Source organism: Xiphophorus hellerii, chromosome 5 (assembly GCF_003331165.1).
Source record: "Xiphophorus hellerii strain 12219 chromosome 5, Xiphophorus_hellerii-4.1, whole genome shotgun sequence".
Lineage (NCBI taxonomy): Eukaryota > Metazoa > Chordata > Actinopteri > Cyprinodontiformes > Poeciliidae > Xiphophorus > Xiphophorus hellerii.
Window position 1 is genome coordinate 12,044,905 of NC_045676.1, and position 21,211 is coordinate 12,066,115.

Sequence of the window (21,211 nt, forward strand, 5' to 3'; positions counted from 1 at the left end):
AAGGAAGATCAGACCTCCAGTTGGTGCGTTGGCTGAAGAAGAAAGAGACACAAGATGGAGACATTGGCATGACTTCTCAAAGAGTCTTTAAAGATGTTCTGGTGGGTGCCATCAGTGCTTCATCTTTAGCTGCTGTTTCCAATGCTTGTACAACAGAATGGGGTTTTAAATGGAAAGTTGCTTGAGCACAACACAGCATTTTTCAGAAGATTAGATTTCTGTGAGCCATATATTTCAAAGTCAGCTTATTCAGACTTTTCTCATCTGAACTGCTTCAAAAAAATTTCATAAGAAGAGATGCAAACAGTGGCAGACTGGCATGCAGGACTACTGGGGATTCCCCTTATGTGCAGGTGCATTAGTGGGCCGGTGGTTTAGACCGTAAAGAAGCTCTTGCACTCGCATCATAGTCAAGCGGCATGCTGTTGTTTTGCAGCGCCACTAATACCTCGAATTATACTGTACAAATGTATTCTCTACTTCCCCTCCGCTCCAGTCATCCACATCTCAGTGCAGGACTGTGTGGGCCTGTGAACACATGAACAAGTGCTGCCAGGCCAGACAGCTGACAATGAAAAGTGTGATCAGAAAAATCTGTCCTATAAAGCCCGACCAACAACAACAAATAGCCTCTGTGGCGCTTATTAAAAACTCAACAGTCATGAAACGGAAAGGCTTTGTCCCTACTGCCACATAAATTATATCTCCCTGTTTGTCTCACATTCAGCAGAGAGATGTGCAGTGCAGACTCAAGCTCATCATCCAGGACTGGTTAAAGATGTAATGGGACCTTAAGAATAATATAATTTAGTGGCCCCTCTTCCTGAGAACACCACCACGAAGAACAGAGTTTCAGTTGAAAGCTTACAAAATAAACCAATTAAAACCTAAATTTCAATACTGAAAATTTTTTTATTGTTTATTTATACACACACATATATGCCTATATTTCTCCCCAGTTTACCCTGGATACAAGTCAGAGAGGACCTACAAGTATTATAAAAAGTATTGTTTCCTTGGCATAACCATTGTTAAACTAGTTACAACATTTCTGTATCAGTAAAATTGATAATCATAATGAAACTAATTCTGGGCCTTTGGAAGAAAGAACATATAGGGAAACAGAAGTTACCATACCGACAAATCCCTTTCACATAAGTTTTGACCTTGTAATGTGGTGCAGTATATTTTATGCATTTGATTGTATCAGGATCGAACAATCTTTTAAAAAGTCTTATAAAGAATGACCAAGCAACTAAGCTTTAGAGGGCAGAGCTTTACATATTTAAAAAAAACTTGAACCTGTGAAGTCAGGACCATAGAAAAAAAATCTGTTATCTTCTACTGTTAATAAAATCCCACAGTAAAACATTACAAGATGACTGGGGTGGAAAATAATCTTACATTTTGTGTGCATAGGTCATTGAAATTATGAGCCAATTTATGTTTAACTTGTCTTCATTTGAGATGGGAAGCATTGTGGTAATAAAATAAGAGACTTGAAGCCATTAGGAGAATACTGAGGAAAAAAGTTCCAGAGGACTCTCTCACACAGATACACACATTCTGCCATGCAAAACAAAATACATTGATCAGTTCGTGGGTACTATAGCAACTGGATAGAAAATAAATGAATCATTGCATATTTATGCTGACCAAATGAAGCCACTGATGTCACAGACTGTCATGTAGAGGCTGCCATCTGTCAATGCATGTCCTCACTGACGATGTCGTCAATCATAACATCGCATCGATAATGAGAGATTCAGAAGGGTTCAGGCAGGGAGTCAGTAAAGGAAACTGGCTAAAAACAGCTCAACAGCGCTTTACAAGCACAGGACGTACTTTCCTCTTCATAAACGAACCTACCAGAAGGTCAAACAGGAACTTCATTGCTTTGATGACTGCCTGGAGATGTGAAGCACTTGTGGAACTTGGCTTTAAAAGATGACTTTGGATATGCACTGATATTACACTGACAAAGAAGTCAAAAGGTAAAACATAATAGTCAGAGAGGGAGCAATTTATTCAGTGCCATTGTCTGTTTTTCAGACAGGAACAATCAATAAGATTTAGAATTGTTTTGAGTCAGAGATGGTGGAAATTACTGCACAAAGTCAGTATATCCCTTTTAGTACTAACATTTTAAATGTCTCTTTAAAAGTACACTGTACATTAAAGATATTTAACTTCCCTGCAATGCTAAAATCTATGATAAGTGTGACATTGGTTTCTCTTCACGGGATTAGCTTCACAGCTTCATCGGTGCATTGGATTCATCAAAACATTTCTCTGTTCCAGTGGGCTTATCCTACATGTCATGCTCACTTAACAATCAAGGAAATGATGAAAACAAACTGCTATTCTCTTCATGTACCGATTCAAAGGTACATTTCTGACTTTGATACAGACAACAGCGTCTGTAGCTTGTTGGACACACACTGCGCTATTTTATGCTACCACCTGATGATCAGTACAACCCTTCACACATAACTCAACTTAAAAACCTCATATTTGTTTGTTTTACTCAAAGTATTACCTCATAGAGAGCATAATAACAATTGCTACATTTTTACCTAAAAATGGGTTACTAATTATGTATCAAAATTCAAATAACAGTACAATAAAAGAGCAACATGTTGTTAGGATACTACTACTAAAGGTTGCAATGATGATATTAAAATAATTGTCCGACATTTATCTTTCTTTTATTTATTTTTAATGATACACTACTTTTTGTCAACTTTAATACCTGAGATACTAAAATAGGGCATTTTTTATTTGTCCAACTGGAAATCCATCCAATTGGCCAAATATATTACTGGTATGCACTAAATATGATGGTACTTAAAAAATAAACAGTGCTTTGAAATATTACACACATACTGTGATAATGACAGTGAATTAAAATAGTGTGCAGTTCATTTTTCTAGTAGACATTTTTCTATTAATATTACAGTTACATTCCTAAGTGCGAATAATTCAATGAAATTACACCTTTTTATAACTATGTGGTAACACCCTGATACTATGGCATGGATTATCAATCAAGATTTTCTCACTGATTATGTCATACTGGCCCCAGCCTACATGCAACTGTTTTAGGTGCAAGACTGAGTAATTTTTATCTTGAGGGTTAGAGGGTTTGCCATAATCCCATTCACTGTTCGCAGAACTTCTTCTTTTCATTGTAAAATCTAAGTTTTTTCTAAGAATCAAACCTTGCCATGACTAATACACTTCAGAAATTTAGCTAAGAACAGTTGTTTTTATGTCAAGCTTTTCATACAGTGAGTACTTTATGCATAAAAGGAATGGCGTGCCAATTTATTCAGGTGTTTTCCTGAAGAGGCTTTACTTTTCTTCAACAAGAAAAGCTTCCACTTTAAAGTGTTTTGCTCTGAACAATCATCTGTTCTCCTTTTCAACTTCCTTGACAAGAGAGTTTAAAAGGAAATATGTTTCTTTCATAGAACAACACAAACAAGTGTTTGATAAAAACGGATAAAAAAAAAACCTAAGAGAAAACAAAATAGTGCTCATACAAGTATAAAAGAGCATAATGATCTAATCTGTCACTTCTTTAAAGTCTGATAGGCCAATGCATCAGCACACGAAAAGTAATTTGTCATGGAGCAGCGGCAGGTTATGGCAGTGAGCTGATGGATCGAGGCTGTGTATGGAAACGATGGGTGAGTTGCCCTTGTCGAAGTTATGAAAAGGAGAAGAATGGGTAGGTGGGGGTGGAACAGGAAGGAAGAGAGGGGAGAGGGTGTGGATGCAACGAGACCTAAATGTGTTCTGAACAGACTTGTTTGTCACGGTTTGTCATCAGGAAAGAACCAGTCTGTAAAAAGCCCATGTGTGTGTGGATACAGTGGCAGCTGTGTGCATGACTGAGAGAGAGCGTCACATAGAGCGTGGCTCCATATCTGACGATGTGTAATAAGTGTGCATGTGCACTAAATGATCACAAGGACTGCTCACTTCATTTTGAAATGAGATCAAAAAGACAATTTATGGTGGCTTGCAGAAGTTTTCATACCCTTTGAGGTTTTCCACATTTTGTCACATGTGTCTAATTTGGATTTTGTGTGACTAACACACAAAGAATAACCTGAAAGGGAAACAAAAGGCTTACACAGTGTGCTGTAATTTTTCTGGACTACATGCAAAATTGCTGTGTGAGGTGAAAAACCAACATCACCTTGAATACACCAACCTCATGGTGAAGCAACGTGGCAGTTCTAAAGGTACAAGGAAGCTGGAGATATTTTGCAAGGAAGATAACCAGAGATTTAATTCTGCAGATGTGCAATGTTGGTCAAGACATCACCTAAACACTTGTACTAAAAGATGGTCAAGAAAATATTGATTGGAGTGGATTGAATGCAAACGTGTGCCATTTGTAATGACCTTTAAAAATATCTTAAATTTTCTTCTGTTTATGAATGCAATTTTATACCGTTTCATAAAATCCCAATAAATAGTGTTGAAATCTGGTTTGTAACTGGAGAAAATATCAGAAAGCTCAATGGGTGTGAATACTTTTACAAGATCCTACTGTAAATCTGAGCACATGTACAAGAGCTGACACAGACAGCTCATGTGTCGGAGAATTCAAATCATTTGACCCCAATCTGTGTTCCTGCATTATTTATAGTCCAATGCTGGCCAACCTTTGTTTTTATTTAAATGCTTGTCTGAGAAGAGGACGTGTGTGGGGGTGTGAGAGGAGATGGAAAACAACATGAATACAAATAAGACTATGTCAACTCACCTTTTTGTCTCTCTCTCTCTTCTTTATATATATATATATATATATATATATAAAACAACATGAATACAAATAAGACTATGTCAACTCACCTTTTTGTCTCTCTCTCTCTTCTTTATATATATATATATATATATATATATACTGCCTGGTAGACAAGGCAGTATATATATATACACAGTATATATATATATATATATATATATAAGATCATTACAGTAAACTTATGCACTCTGAACATTGCTTAGTGCTCTACACTTTAGGTTCTCCTAAAGGGGAGTTAGTTTGGAGAATACAGTTAGCACAAGCAGCCTGCAGAATGGGATTTAAGAGAGCTGTTCTCACATAGCATGTCCCTCCACACTCCAATAAATGCTCTTTCACAATCCCCTTCCCTTTATATCAGGCACATCTGACGCACACACGCACACAAAATACAGCCCTCTTCTCTGGGCCAAGCCGTCAGGGCAACAGTGTGTATCCTCAGAGACACGCTGTGCCAAATCAATGGCAGCCAGCAGCCATCCACAATGAGCCCCACCATTTCACTGGCTGCCACCCAGCGCAGCCAAGAGGCAGCTAAATCATCTGTGAGGCTGCGTGCAATGAGCAAAGCGTCACAACAGGAGGAAATATCACAGGGCTGCAGAACGCGAACGTGTGCTGGCCGATCAATTTGTTGAGGGAGGGCTTAATGTATGCTACTTGTGTAGGTTCTGGTTGTTGGAGGATGACTTGTCACACACAGTCTTACTCATTGCTGGTTGTGACAGAGTGATAGCATCTGTGAGGTGATCACAATGTCTGATCTGTTTGGTGAATGCAAATCAGATAAATGTGGCTTTGCAATCATCATACAGATGAATCTTCTCATTCAACTGATCTAGTGAAATGCATATGTGAAGCTCCACCCCTAACACACACAAACACATCTGTCTCTCTTGGCTTCACACACTAAGTCGGGGCTGGCATTCCAGGCCGGTTTCTAATCAGTCAATCTGAACTTCAGCCAAGAAACGTCAGACAATATTCTAATCTAGCATTTCTTTCTGTGCACATGTTGCAAATGTTTTAAGACACAAAAAGCCGGCACAAAAACACTCACACAAACACCCCTGTGCACCTGGATGGGAGCAGAAACAGTCCCAGACTCAGGAGGTGACACAGCTCTGCAGGAGGAAAGGGGATCAATCTGTGCCCTGACTGATTACTGAACCTGGCTCAGGTGTCCGTGGCACTTATGTGAGAAAGGGCATTTTAAAAAGGTGATTCAGTACTACATGACAAAGAAACAAATGCCAAATTTAACAAAAAAACATTTATTAATAAGTAACTAGTATCACAGTCACTGACAAATCATAAATTCTCCATGTCTGTGAGGTTATGTGCTTTCAGACAACCCCTAGTGAGCTTTAAAAAGCGGTTTAAAAAAATCACAACCTCTTTTTTGTGTTTGGAGCTTTACATACTGTAAAAAAGGACAGCCACATTGATTGTTATTTTTTCATTTATTTCTCTGGGATTTCCAGATAAGGTAGCTGACAATGCAGAGAAAAGCTGTGATGTGAGCAGCTGAAATGCCAGTCTTTAAATTTTATGATGTTCATAGTCAAGTGCTAAATCTGTGAAGCAGGAAATTGATTTTTTTCTGATGGTTATGTTTGCATGAACTTCCCTAGAACATCACTGAAATATGTTAGGAGCTGAATGAATAATGAGTCAGATCAAAGGAAACATGCTAACATTAGCCTAGCATCTTGGCAAACTGCTCGATTGCTGAAGTGTAATGTAAGTGTAATGTAATGTGAGTGTAATAAAGACTGTGGCTTTATTTTTATATAAAATATTTGTTGCTTTCTAAAGATTTAAAAAAAACTGTAGCAAGGTTGATGGTGAATGTTTGTAGCATATAATTTAAATATACATAAAACAATACAGGATTTATTTTTGCAGGATTAGATTTTTATCTTGTAGAAAATAGTTGAAGAAAAAAAGTGTAGAAAACCAAACATCTTTCCTTTAATCTTTTTTTTTTTTTTTTCCATACTCCTCCAGACATGGTAAATGTAAAAAGCAAATTCCAAACTTTTCTGGACAGATGATATTTGCCGTAAATTGACTTTATCAAAATTACCTGAACTAAAACATTTCATCCAAATTGAACTAAACTGTTTCCTAGAGGCATTAGGACAAAAAAAATTGATTACTCAAAATGTTTTCTTGCTCATCTGACCTTATACTTATGTAACACATAACTGAACTTCTCTGCAAATAAATCAAATGTTACCAGGAGGCACTTAATTAAATGCCTTGTGCCATTTATTTAGTGTGCTTTATGATAAATAAATCCCTAGGGTTTTAACTGCATTTAGCTGGAAACCTCTGGTGCACTGCTAATAAAAAAACAAGCAGGTGGGTCTTAAAGCGCCTGCATTACTTCATTACCAACCTATCCTGCATTTTGACAGCTTAAGAAAGTATCATTATCTACCCATTTTCTGCTGTTGCTCTAAATGCATCTGTGAGCAGAGACTGCCCGAGGCAAATGAACTGGTCACTACAACAATTTGTGACATTTGTACCAATACAGATCAGTACTAAATTAGAGTACTGATAGTTTTGTTAGTTACCCATAGTAAATATGTAGCTGGCTTATTGTATTACTAATAGCTGCTTGAAAAGCTGGCTCTCCAGAATTCCAGCACAGTTAGAAACTTGGTTTATTATATAAATTCAAGACTTAGAGTGGGTGCCGAGGAATTCATATTGAATAATTTTGTTTTTATCTCCACAGCTCAGTCCATTCATCTTCAAACCAATGCATTCTTCTGGGTTTGTTATGTGGTAACCGATCTTCTTTCATCCAGAATGTTTATAATTCATATGAATAAAATATATGTAAGGCTCTGAAAACTGCCTTACTATACTCAGTATTAAGATGCATATCTTGGCAAGCGGTTAGAGAAAATAAATAAATAAAATCCTTGCAGGAAAATTTTCAATTGAAAAGCACTCAAGTAACAGCTTATTGATGTTCAGACCGAGACAGAAGAGGAGCTGTATCTGTAACTTTAGAAGACAACCTTGTTATTTTCAATAAAGCTATTACAGGAGCTTCTTGTTGAGAGGGACCGGGGGAGGCCGGCAGTTTCTGAGGTGTCTCTTTGCTTTGGCCGGGAGATTCAGAGGATGCACGGGGAAAAATGATGCCAATCTCTACACCGGGGGGATGTATTAAATGACGGCTCTAATTTAATATTGAGACATTGAGAAACCTGCTAAGGCACTTCCTGTGTCTGAGGGCCGTTCAGGAATGGAGCTGGTGCTTGCTGAGTAGGTTGTTTGGGATACATTAGCGAGGAAGGGAAATGATTTCATGGTACATATTTACAAGTTGAGCGATGGGCACGGTGTGATTATGCGAAGCTGGTCTGCTGCTGCTGTTTTATTTTTATCTAATGCACTGGCATGCCCTAATCATAAATGTTTCCAATTTACGACAACTTACGGGAGACGAGTACATTTACAATGATACATAAACCAGGCCATTCACAAAAACAGACTTCAATTCATGCTAACATACAGTGTTTTTCAAAAGTATGTTTACTTCTTAAACTTTGTCATATTTTGTTACATGTCAAACAGAGTGGTGAGTTAAAACTTTTTGAAGTCAGGTTATAAAACAATGTTCCAAACTTAGATGCAACATACATACAGTTCAATCCATCATCCGAAAATGGAGTGTGGTGCAACTCTAAACCAAGTCCTACCCAGTCATGGCCATTTATTTTGGCTGATAGACAAGGCAAGGAGAGCATTTATTAAATAAATATATTTTTTGAAAAGTTTAGGGTTTACGAATACTTTTCCAAAGCACTTTAACAGACATCCAATCCACAAGAATCAGCATGACACTAAAGTTCAGGTTTGTAATACTTGCTGCCTGTGGCATCCTGTCATCTTAGGACAGCGTTAGGGTTGTAATTCCAAATGTTTGTTGCATGCAAAGCGATTATTTATCTACATGCAAACACACGCACACTTCAAGATTTCAGCACACTTTTATCATGTAGCGTTAGACCGTCTAAGGTCTTTACTGAAACTTTGACATGCAGTAAGCCCTCACAGAACGAAGACTAACAGAGTTGGCTGAGAAAAACAGCATCAACACACACATGCACGCACACACATTACGCATCATTTAATCCCAGGTGCCTTGGGGAGTCTAAGGAAAATAGGGAGGCTGAACATAACTCCTGAACATGAATAACAAGAAATGGGATTTGTGTTGGACTTTCAGTCCCCTAGAGACGAAGAGATGGGGAAATGAATGGCATCAGGATAGAAGAGAAACAAAAGGACAAAGGAAAAGGCTCAAATTTGCATCCTTGTCCATGATTCATTTGACAGTTACAGAGTTTTTTGATAGACATTTATTAAACCTAGGAAAGACTTAATCTTGGACACACAGGGGATGATTTAAAACAATAATTTGTTGGAGGTGACTGATGAGTGATTATTTTAGGTGTCCACATGACACCCTCAGTGCTTATTTATATCCTTACTCATTCTCTGCTTCAGCTTTCTGTGCTCTCTAAAGTGTCTGCTAAGGGACTGGCTGACAGAAGATAACAGTTTTTACTGCATGCACATAATAAACATGCATGATTGTAACACCTCGTGGGGGTCTGTTTCCAAAAAAGAAAGAAGAAAATAAACAAAGGAAGAAGCAGATGAAAAAATGGATGCACCATTTTGATCAAACTGGGAGAAAAAACCCATTGGGTTCCTGTGTGTAAAAGATTCACAGTGGTCTTGGAGAGCTCTGCCACAAGGGAACTTGCTGTGTTACGACCGGTGGCAATTGGTTGTCTAAAAATCTAGTAAAAATATTCTCAGGAGATTTATTTTTTTTTAATCCAACAAATCATGGAAACAGCAGGTAGGCTTGCCTAATTGCCTGAAATGTTTAGGGTTTATGTTGCTTCTTGAGGTTGTTTCCAGTCTGCATTTTGGAAGCAGTAGCAGACGGGAGAAAGCAGAGGGCAAACAGAATGATATAAAAGATAAGGAGCCACAACCACAAACATCAGTGCATTTTTTTTTCATAGGTCAACATACTGTACATTGTGAAGTGTGAGAAAAATAAGGCATGGCTTTTCAAAATGTTCAAGTATGTGAGTCTCTGAAAAGCATACTGTGCTTCAAAACAATGAAAACCAATTGCCTTCAGCAATCACCCAATTAGAAGACATAACATGTCTGTAACATCTGGATAGTAGCAAGTGAGATGAAAGACAAAAAAGAACAGTCAACAGACCAACAGAAAAGCAAGAAATAAAAAAAATTTTTAAACAAACCCCTCTCCCCAAAAAGGTGTTTCTGCTGTAGTTTAGGAAATAATGTAACATTTTAGGAGATTGGAATGTACAAAAACTTTGAAAGACTGAACTACAACTTTCTGTTTCTCTTGGTTTTAAATATAACACAAAGACCATTGGTCAAATTCTTTGTGTGACTATGTGAGAAGGCCCAACCTCCTTCCTTGTATTTTCTAATAAAGCCAAATGCAGAGAAAGATCTGGCAGAGTTGATCCCAGACAGTGTTTTACAGCGATTCGTCGCGTCTTGGATCTTCCCTCGTTTCTGCAGAAAAGACAATGGCCTGGGTCTGAATCTTTGCTAGATAGGAATTAAAATAAACCTATCACGTTTTAAGACAAGAAAACGTACAATTCTGTGTTGATCTTAAAGTAATAGTTACAAGGACAAAGTCACTTGCCTAGTTTTGCCCATATTTATATTCAAAAATAATTAAGCCATGAAACTGTGACAAACAAAGCTTAGTTCGCCTCGATTCCGCAGTCAGTAGGGAAGTTGATTAAGTCCAAATATCTCTTTTGCAATAAAAGTTTCGCTTTTTTTAGTTGTTTCTCTTTTCAAATTTCTTTTACACATTTTTACCAGGGGTACCATCAATTGCAGACGTAGCAGCAGACTCTACAAAAAATACATGGAAAGTAGTTTAATATTCACGCACTTTAAATGAAAACCACATTAATTAATCAACCAGACAGCCTATTCCTATGAGTAGCTGCTGCAAAGTTCCAGACATTAGCAGAAAACTCAAATCGTTCAACTGTCCACACTTGACAATTGCTGTCCCAGAAAATATGACAGTGATGACAGCAGGGTGTCAAAGACGTTACTAAAAGCAAAGAAAAATGGAAGGAACAAACAATTGGACGGCTGCCAGTTTTATCGAGTAAAGTTTAATATCCCGCAGTTTCTGAAACTGGAGCGAACCCTGGCTGACTGCTGTATCCGTGCATCTGTGCACTGAGGAACAAGGGAAATTCTTTGAGAGCGATTTCACAGATATCAACTGAGTTTTACCGCTGTTTCTCTGTGACAGTGATTAAAGGAGGGAATAATGAGATGTAATGCAAACACATGTCACTCAGCCACCACTTGTAAGGAGAAGGAGGAGGAAACAATAAAGGAGAGTAAAGAGTAGCAGGCAAAAAACAAAACAAAAAAAAAGCCAAAATGAATAAATGATAAAACAAACAGCGGTGGAATAGAGTCGACAGAAAGGGCCATATGGCCACAAACAGAACTGAATTCTCTGGCAGAGAGAGAGAGAAAAGAAAAAGTGATGTGGAAGTCCTGCAGGCTTGCTCTTAAGCTTCTGCTGCAGATTAAACTGTATGGTAGAGAGGAGGGATGGAAAAGCAGGAGAGACAGAGAAAGTCTGAAAGAGTAGGAGAAAGAGCTGTAAAGGGAAAATATGGGCTTTGTGGTCTGGCGCTAGTTTGCTATGTAAAGCCATCATGCATGCTGCGGGGATCGGAGACGAGGGAGCTGGAGTGCAGCATCGATGAGAAAGTAATAATATGAGAGGAGCGCAAAGGAAAAGAAGACCAAGATAATAAAATGTTAAACTGAGAGGAGAAGAAAAAGGAGGGAAACACTTCGGCTGTGACTTTGGAAGATTGGCTCTGGTTGTTTCTGGGAGTTTTGTGTGTGTAAGTGTGGCTGGAAAATGAAATTGTTGTGGTTGCGCTTGGCTCCATCATGAAGCAGGGGGTTGGTGGGTGGTTGGGGGTTCAAAAAGGGGAACCTCCGAACCACAAAACCCGTCTGTTCCTCTGTCTCTCATTCCTCTGTTTCTATCAGCTCCTTACTGAACAAAGACCAAAAGGTCATGTAACAATACAGAAAATTAGGCACTCATTACTGACATATATTAACCATGAAAATGTTATCACCATTTACATTTTTATTAATTTTTTTATTTGTAAGCTGAAGCAAAAATATATAATCAACATGTGCCCTGAAAAGCATGGTTGGGCATTGTTCAGCTTGTGTCAAACTCAGTTTCATATGTACTGAGGCATCCTTTTTAATGATGGTTAAGTTTATTTTTTAGAATAGTATTTGTGTTTGTGGGGCTCTGACAATATACAGTTTTAACATTAATCATATTTATAATAATGCATTTATTTATTACACACTACACGTTTACAGTAAATCTCAAATTTCTACAAAAGCACAGAAACATTAGCAATTTAAATTAAGACATGGTTCCAGCTAAAAATTAAATGTCTTAAGATAATGTTAAGAACTGTGTGTAGGTTATTACATTCTCAGCATGTCGGTTCCACAGTTTGGTGGGAGCAGCAATCATGGTGTGTAGTTCTGTCTTGGGGAGAATAAGTCAGTTTGAGTGTGTGGTAAACAGGGAGTGTGTTGAAGTATGTGGAGTGAGAAGTTCTTTTAGATAGGATGGAGTGTTTCCATGGATGCACTGGTGGTTGAAGAGAGATGTTTTCTTCAATTCTTGTAGTGAAGGGGATTCACTGGAGCGACTATATAATGGGTGTTACGCGTTCATGTTTCCATGCACTCAGTTGGGATCTCAATGCAGACGGCATTACAGTAGTCAAGTGTGGAGAAAATAAAACAGCAATAGACTGTGGCACATTTTAAATGATTTCCGTATTTACATCCATCTTTGTGACTTAACACAACTGGATAACTCCAAATCAAATTCAAATTAAATTTTAATTTTGCCCATCCCTATTAATTAATAGGTCTGTTATTCTACTCTTTACCACTATTTAACAAACCAACTCTTCCTTGCCAATGGTAGAAAAGCATTTTATTTACAAGAGTTATAGTTGCCACTTTTTTAAATTTCCGTGTGTTTTTTATCACTTGAAATCTTTTCAAACCAAAATTTGTCTTTCTTGCAACCGAGGAAAACATGGCAGCTGGCACCAATAGTTGAGGTCGATCTGAGTTACTCCATGTTTCAATAGGCGATAAAAAGTAAAAATCTTTGTGAACTCCAGTGGTTTCTTTAACATTCCCTAAAAAGGAGTTCAGATAATGTGACAGATATTTTTTTGTGATTTTAAAAGCTGTACTTTTTAAAAAATCTTGGCATTCTTTGAGACCAGCAACTGGCTCATGCCTAATGAAAATGGTTTGTGTCTGGAATAATAGGCAGAACTCTGCTAAGTATCCCTAAGATAACAATATATATTTGTCCTCTCCCACGCTGCTTCTGTATAGGGTTTCCTCAATAAAACCCTTGTTTAAAGAACATATAACTAAAAGATTTTGCTCACGCAAAAAAAGAAGCTCCAATAAAATCCCAATGGGAGAGTAGAGGGAAAAAATGACACAAACAGGGATAACAAACCTGGCAGAGCGGAGAACAGTTGAAGTGGGGGAAGGCTTGAGTTAAATTTTTAATATCTTACCATATGCTCATCTCCACAGGTGAAGATTTCTTTGCTATAAATTACAGGCTGTTTGTGGGAATGATTGTGTGATAGGTAGACAGATGAAAAAAGACAAAGAAACAGCTTCTGGGAAATGAGGGAAGAAAGAAAAGCAGCGACAGGCAAAAAAAAATAGCCGTAATATGAGCTGATAGATTAAGTGAAGAACAAGCAAATGGGACAAAAAGATGACAGAAACAAATCTCATCGATTAGGCTAAGATGCTGGAGAAGTAAAGGGAAAGTGAGATCAGGGAGCAATCTAGATATCAGAGGGAGAAAGAGACGGGGAGGCTGAGTCTTGGGGCGACCCAACAAGCCAGTGATGAGGATGGTCAAGACGGATTGGAAGCTGTCCCCTCCAACTGCTAGGTGAATCAATACCATTGCTGCTTCTCAGCGTTTCTTTCTCTCTTTTCACTCCTCAAGAGCCTTTGTCCCATCATCTGTGCTAACATCGACACAGCTGGGTGCTGGCTAACTGCGGTTGAGGCATGAGCCTCTTTCTCTGACTGTAAGAACCGTTTTTCACCACGAGGCTCTCTCTCAAAAAATGCTTTTTGAGAGTGGTTACATGTAGCATACAGTTTGACTCGTGAAGAAGTCCTACTTTAGTCTCCAGCTTGCATGCATACTCAGGCAACAAAAAAGGTTTTCAAAAAGGCATCAAAAAACTTTTTTTTTTTAATCTCAGTAAGGTTGTTGTTATTGACCCTGCTGGCCTGTTCCAGTCTTTCTGCTTTCTACTGAGCTGGTCTGTGGGAACCAAACGCTCTGCCACTATAATTACCAACCCAAGTCCAAACAACCCTGACCTTAGCGTCACCTCTCTCCGATTCATCGCCTGACCCAGCCCTCAGAGCGATGACTTGGCCCATTTGAAGCACACATGAATCCCAGTCCCGACTCTGTTTGCACTGACAAACATGCGGAGCGCAGAAATCCTCTCACTTACAGCTGGCACTGCAGACAGTGGCATCCATCACATCTTGTGAAACTTAATCTCTCAGAGAGGTGAAACAGCTGCAGTGGCACGCAAGTACATGCACACAGAAACACGCTGCACAGGAACGCACTGAAATATTGGTCAGGGTAGGACTTGCCCATTCTCAAACATGGCATGTGGGGAGGCACCTCTGACCTGAGTGCAGCAAGCTGAGGTCAGACATAACAGCTTAAGACCCACCTCCCTAATGTGACCAATAGTATATACAGAGAGCAGTAAAGTAGTTCTCTAACTCCATACATCAGATATACAGATGTGGTACATACTGTATGTGCTACATATATGAAACACACATATATACTGTAAGTCTATTATAATTTAGATAACAAAAATTCTTCTTATTTTGAAGTAAAGCATGAAGTATCTCACTTTAGTGTCTTTACAATGTTTGTGTTTCAGTACAATATAAAGCATATAAAAATCCAGCAGGTAATGTTGAATTTTTGAATGAATCATAAAGGAAGACTTTCTACTTTTACTTTTATTTTGAAAAACTAGAAATGTCTTTGTGCTGACACTGAATTAACAGTAAAACATAAACAGATTGTGTAACCATTATTAATTTGGTTAATGACTTAAACTCATTCTTTAAAAGGACAGCATACATGTATCTGTCAGACTTGAGGGTTGCTTTTTACCCTTGTTATAAACATTTTTATGATGGGCTTTTTTTTCACCTCTGACTACACAGCATAGGTTGAAATGTTTGCAACTTAAATGCGGTGTGAGTCCCCATGTCTGCCCCCAGATCAAAAATCTGAAACACTTGAACAGATCAGACCTGAACAGAGATGATTTTAAACACAGATTAAGATTCATGAATCATTCATCATGTCTGCAATAACATTGCATTTGGTCTCCCTTAATGTTAAACAAGCACAAAAAAGTGAAATGTTTGAACTTTTCAAACTTGGGCAAGATTATTCTACAATGCTTACAGAATCATTTAAAAGAAAGAGGTAATTTTTAGCTTTTAAAAAAATATGCCTACAATCTATAGATGCATCAATTAAATTCTCCAGAAATTAGAATCAGTTTTCCATTGATTAGATCTAAATAATTCAAACTTTCAGTGGCTTTTTAGCGACCATGCTAATATTTTGTCATTCATTAGGAACCTTCATTTTTAAAACTTCACAAAGCCCACCAGAGCAGGTAACATTTTTTCTGGAACGGGACACCCTCCACATGTGGAGCTGGTATGTGAGCCACGTCTCATTATCATGTTTTCTCCATGCACATGTCTCAATCTTATAGGCTCACACCTAACTGCTACAAGAAGACTTGCGTGATTGATCTGTACGCGAGCCGAGGTCTGTAGCGGGTGCTATACAGACAGCAATTGAGCAAGACTGCTGACTGCTGTCAAATCCACAGTTATCAGCACGTTACAGCACATTACAGTCACTGAGTTACAGAGGTGGCAAAAAGAGACGCGGGAACTGCAGCAGAACAGAAAGCTATCATTGCATCCTGCAGAAAGAAAGATGATCATAGAGTCCTATGGAGATCCTGTTACGGCTATAATCAAAAACCCGTTTTAAAAAAAACCAGATACATGTTTAAATAAATTAGAATCCCCCACAATTCAATTCACGGTGCCCACCAAAAACAGACCAACTGGCTCCCCAGTGTCTGAATGCACCACTAAAGGGTTTTAGGTAATGTGCCAGGAGCATGGATCCAGTCGTGAGATATTACCTCTGAGCAGGTTTCGAGTGGGGAGCAGCAACCCCAGTGGAATACAAGCTGTTTGGAGCCTCCTTAATCTCTCATCAGCATTAAAAATCTCATTTAAGGAATTGTCTTGAAGCTATGGGAAGTGCTGTAATAATCTTGCATTGCATTAAACAGAAATGTAGAGAAACTATCCGGGTAACACTTTTGTATAGAAGGACACTTTTATAGATATTGGTAAACATTTTATTCTGATCTAAAGTTTTAAATTAAGAAAATTATAGGAGAAAATGGTGTCAGATTGTAATACATACAATGGATCAGGCTTAAACTGACATCTGTATGAACTCACGACTACCACACCAAGGTGCAAAACTGATTTCTCATTAAATCCCACAGTGGCCACTTGAAACACTCATAATACAACTAATCAGCGACAGGACACATATTAAGTGTCACTTACTTACAAGCACGCGCACTGACTCCATAACTGCAGATCACTTCTCAGCATGGGAATGCATTATAAGAAGAAGTTAAGGGCTGCTGTGCATGCAAGACAATAACAGAAGCTGCAGACAAAATCTCAAGACACTCACCATATCAACACCATGCAGGGAACCGTCGCTGGAAACAAAGAGAATAAAATAAAGCTCTCAGTGTGGACAGATTCACGCTCTCTCCGTCCACCGTCTGCCTGCACAACATCCACCGTGGCAGCAGCCAAAATAATCCACCGTGCGTCTGTTTCAACCTCTCTCCCTCCCTGCTTCCCTCTCTCTCCCTATCAACTGCTCTCTCCCTCTCTCTCTTTTGCTCTCTCGCTCCAGTAATTTCCAGCCCGGTATGTGTGTAAAGGGGTGTGCGTGTCGGTGTGAGCGTGTCTATGACTCGGTAAGGTAACTGCTGAGTCCTCCGGTGTGGTGGATCAAGGGAAGCTGGTGCTGATTTAAAGATACAGAAGACAAACGAAATGCCTGCGAAGTGATTTGGGGGGGAGCAAAGAAGGGTGGCAGTCCGATCTGCATAGGAAGCAGTCAAAAAAGATAACTTTAACTTTATGTGCAATCATCACTTGAGAGGTAAAATATGCATGAGAATAAGGGAAATGTTAGGGGTCAGATATTACTGAATTTCATTTGTCATAATTCTGTACTAGTCAAATAAAAACAATCACAAACAACTGTGCAACTCAAATCTGACCTAACCCGTATCACTCCATTGCAAACTTCTTTTTTTATTATTATTCTTTTTTGTCTAGATTATTTTGTGAAATTAAACTCAGTTTGAAATTAAATCTCTGCTGAATTTTGGCAACAGGCTATCTGGGATAATGCCGGGAGGGTTTGAAGATTATAAGAAGCGGCAATCACAGACACAATTTATCTCCGGAGACGAGTGGAGCTGATCTTATCTCCAGTAAGCAGCAGCTCCTTGATAAGCTGGGAATATTGCCTGAATGCTTCTTGTTATTAAGGCCAATGCTTTTCAGATTGAGATTTACGGACATTATAAAGAGTTCGTTGGGGAGGGGATTTCAGGGCTCCACAAGAAAGAAATAGTCATGCTTTGGATGTGAGAATTGTGTCTTGCTGTTAAAAACATTTTTAAGGATAATTTTGTGGTCATAACAGTCTAACAAACTGTGTAATGAGCCATGCTGCATATTTCAGAAAAGCAGAATGAATAGAATACTAAAGTGAGACAAACTCAAAAATTAATTACACTGTACCAGATTTTTCTAACCTGACATTTTTAGATGAAAATTGTGTCTCCAAATGCTGAAAATATCCTTGCACCAGTGATAATGTCAGCAGTAATGACACAGTTAGTTCAAGGAAGTACATGATTAGTGTGGCTAACATGGTGGTGAGGCGAAACAAGCATCATGCTGTCTTTGTCTTTTCTCTGGCACAGTTTGCAACTTCCATAAAGCCATTAGAGTTTAATGGAAACAGTCTGGACACAGAGACAGAAGAAAAAACAAAAAGTTGTAAAAGAAAAGAAAAGCTAAGTATGAAGGCTAAAAGAGAGTATTCAGGTCCTATTCCAAGTGATGAAAAAGTGTGGGAAACGTCTTTCTGCCAGCTGACTGGCAGTGCGCACCCACATGTTTCAGAGAGGGAGTAGTGTATTGCTCGATGCTTTATACAGGAAGAGGAAACGCTAGTAAATCTTTGCAGTTTTTAAACCACAACAAAGCAAGTGGGTACAATTTTGGTTTATCAAATATTTCTTAAATGTTATTTACTTCTTTTGAATAGTCTGACAGCACTTAAACACGTTGGTGTTAGGACAAATTGAACATCCTGGCGCTTTGTTGTAAAATGTAACATTCTGACAAAGTCACACCAAATAACTTTTGTGTGTCTTTTACTCAAATATCACGAGAAAGGAGCTTTAACAAATCTAGGAGCCAGTCCAAACTGATACAGCAACATCAGCATATAAGCACAGAGGTTTAATTTAAATACGAGATAGTCAGAGAATGCTAAATAAATTAAAACGGTGGATTATCTTCTGATTAAGTAATAAAGTTTTAATAAAGTTTTTGGTAAGCTCTCTGTTGCACCAGCAGTTACAGAGCATTGTTTAGCAAATTCAAATGCATTCCAGTCATGTAGGAAGGGATAAAATTAAGAAAGAACATCAGCTTTAAGAAACCTATGGGCCAGAGGTAAGAAACTAAAGAGTTTAAAAGACAACTTGATGAAGAAACAGTGGTATCAAAAAGAGAGTACAATATGAGAAGGACAAAGGAAACTAAATAAAGGAACTCAATCAACAAATCAGACCAGGTGCTATCCTTTTATGTTTTTGCAACAAAGAAAAAAAAACTGAATTACACCAAAGACAATATCACCAGCAGCAAAACACCTCCAGCAAACAACATATATGTCATCAGACAGCAACAGTGTTCCTAAGGCCTTTGTGTTCCTGTTTCTTGGTTGTTATTCTGATCTAATTTCCTCTCCACTGAAGGTGAAGGTGAATAGTCTTCTTTCAGACCATGGCATAGGGACCCTTTCCAGCAACCTGTGCTCTCTTATTAGTCCTCTCACTTATCTTCTACTGTGGACTTGCCCACCTTTGCACATCTAGAATCGGAAACTTTTCACAATTCTTCTTTGTCAAAACAGTTTAAACTCAATCAGATTGGCTGAAGTGTCTGATCATCAATAGTGAAACTTTGCAACAGATTCTCAGATGTGGGCTTTGAAAGGCCAATCTAAGTAATATGTTTTGATAAAATATACTATGGTACCGCTAGGTGTATGTTTAGAGTCCGTGCCTCACTGGACTCTACATACTGGTCTCAAGTTTTCACAAACTATTTAGTTATTCTTTCAGGATTACTTATTTAGGTTCATCTATCTCCCAAACAATTTTGACTAGCGTTCCCAAAGTTTCTGGAACCACAGTGTTATACAGGGGAAATAGTGCGCTCTGCATAGAGTTAGTTCTGTATAACTCTACAGTTCTTCCAGAGTTACAAGAGTTTTGGTTGCATCTCCTGATGATATTTTCCTGGTGGGCTGAGTACAGAAACCATACATTCTTGATTTGACAATTGTAAGACAAGCTCTTTCCATATTCACAGTTATGTATAGACTACTTTGTGTTCATTGAAGTTTGAGGTCATAATGGGGCAAAATGTGAAAAAGCTCAAGGGTTATAAATATTGTAGTTTTTGGAAGAAAGTGTATGGGATCTACTGTTCGACGTTTCTTGCATGTCTGCCCTGCTTTTTGACTGTAAAAATCCATGATGTTCACCATGCATGGCCCTTCTGGTTCAAAAGCTGCCTGCGGATGAAGAGCACATACCATTCAGTTATCTGTTTTCAATGATTTTTTAAGTCATGCATGAACTTTCCTTTATAAACACTTTTATCCAGTCACTAACCCAACACAATATCCCCAAAGCTTGCACTGAAACACAGATGGAAGTGGATCTCTACTATATGAGAGGATATTGAAAAAGCTCTAAAACTGGGTCAAATAGCATGGGATGTTTGTTATCTTATAGCTTTAGATATTTCATTCAGAATATATGCATTTTAAAAGAAACATTTCAATTAATTTTTGCATGCAATCTTCTGATGTTAACATAGCATGAGGTCATCTTTAATTATAATCTTAAGTCTAGCTTATAACCGGAGATGAAGGTTATAAAATCCTGCTAATAGCTGCAAGGCAAGAATCTCAGCAGGTCGTCGCTGCACATACATAAAAAGGAATGCTGGATTAAAATGGGGAAACTTTTAAAACATGTTTCATGGGATGGCTGTGACCTAGCTGTTAAAAAACAGTTTGTAGAACCAAAGAGTTAAGTGACTATTAGCTAGCACTTCATAGATGCATTGATGTTTTAAAAGACTGACATTTGTTAAAAAATCGTTAACAAGTGACAAATTAATACAGAAATTGCTTTGGTATTGAACTAAACTGTATCCAAGCACTGAAGAGTTTCTAACAATTTTCATAACAAAATTTGTTGATAAAAATAATCCTAAAAACACAGTACAGACAGATAACTAGTTGATGGCATAAAAATACAGATATTTGTGCATACGTGGAAATACAGATGGATATATGATATTTTGTGAATTTGACCTACGCAGGTCACTGATGAACAGAAACCGTTGACATAGCTTTGATCTGCAGGGTTTTAGTCTGAGTTTTGATTGTTTCTGCTTGATTTGTTTTATAGCTTTGCTGCTTCAGTTAATCTGCTTTTGTCCATGTTTCCTACATCGTTCATGAGTTTGATTCCTTTGTTGTCCTTTACTTGACCTTCACTTAACTTTTATGTATAAATCAGTTGATTATTAGCTATTTGTATCCAGCAAAGTAGTCACCCACCCATACAAACATTTCTTAGTAATTTCCATTCTTTGTCTATTTTCGGACTGAGGGGGCAGGTTCACTTATATCTGCTTAACTCTATTCAGATTCTTGTT

At 38.1% G+C, this 21,211-nt stretch overlaps 1 protein-coding gene across 21 annotated transcripts in view; it reads right to left on the bottom strand.

Moving 5' to 3' along the window:
• The window catches only part of ptprdb (protein tyrosine phosphatase receptor type Db), a 249,115-nt gene that overhangs the window by 90,173 nt on the left and 137,731 nt on the right, over nucleotides 1–21,211 (bottom strand). Inside the window, exon 1 of one of the 21 annotated variants that reach the window (XM_032563277.1) lies at nucleotides 16,848–17,028. The exons of the other annotated variants lie outside the window; for them this stretch is intronic. The gene's annotated coding sequence lies outside the window, so the exon portion shown is untranslated. Of the gene's footprint in view, nucleotides 1–16,847; nucleotides 17,029–21,211 lie in introns of those variants that run through there. 21 annotated transcript variants of the gene reach the window in all.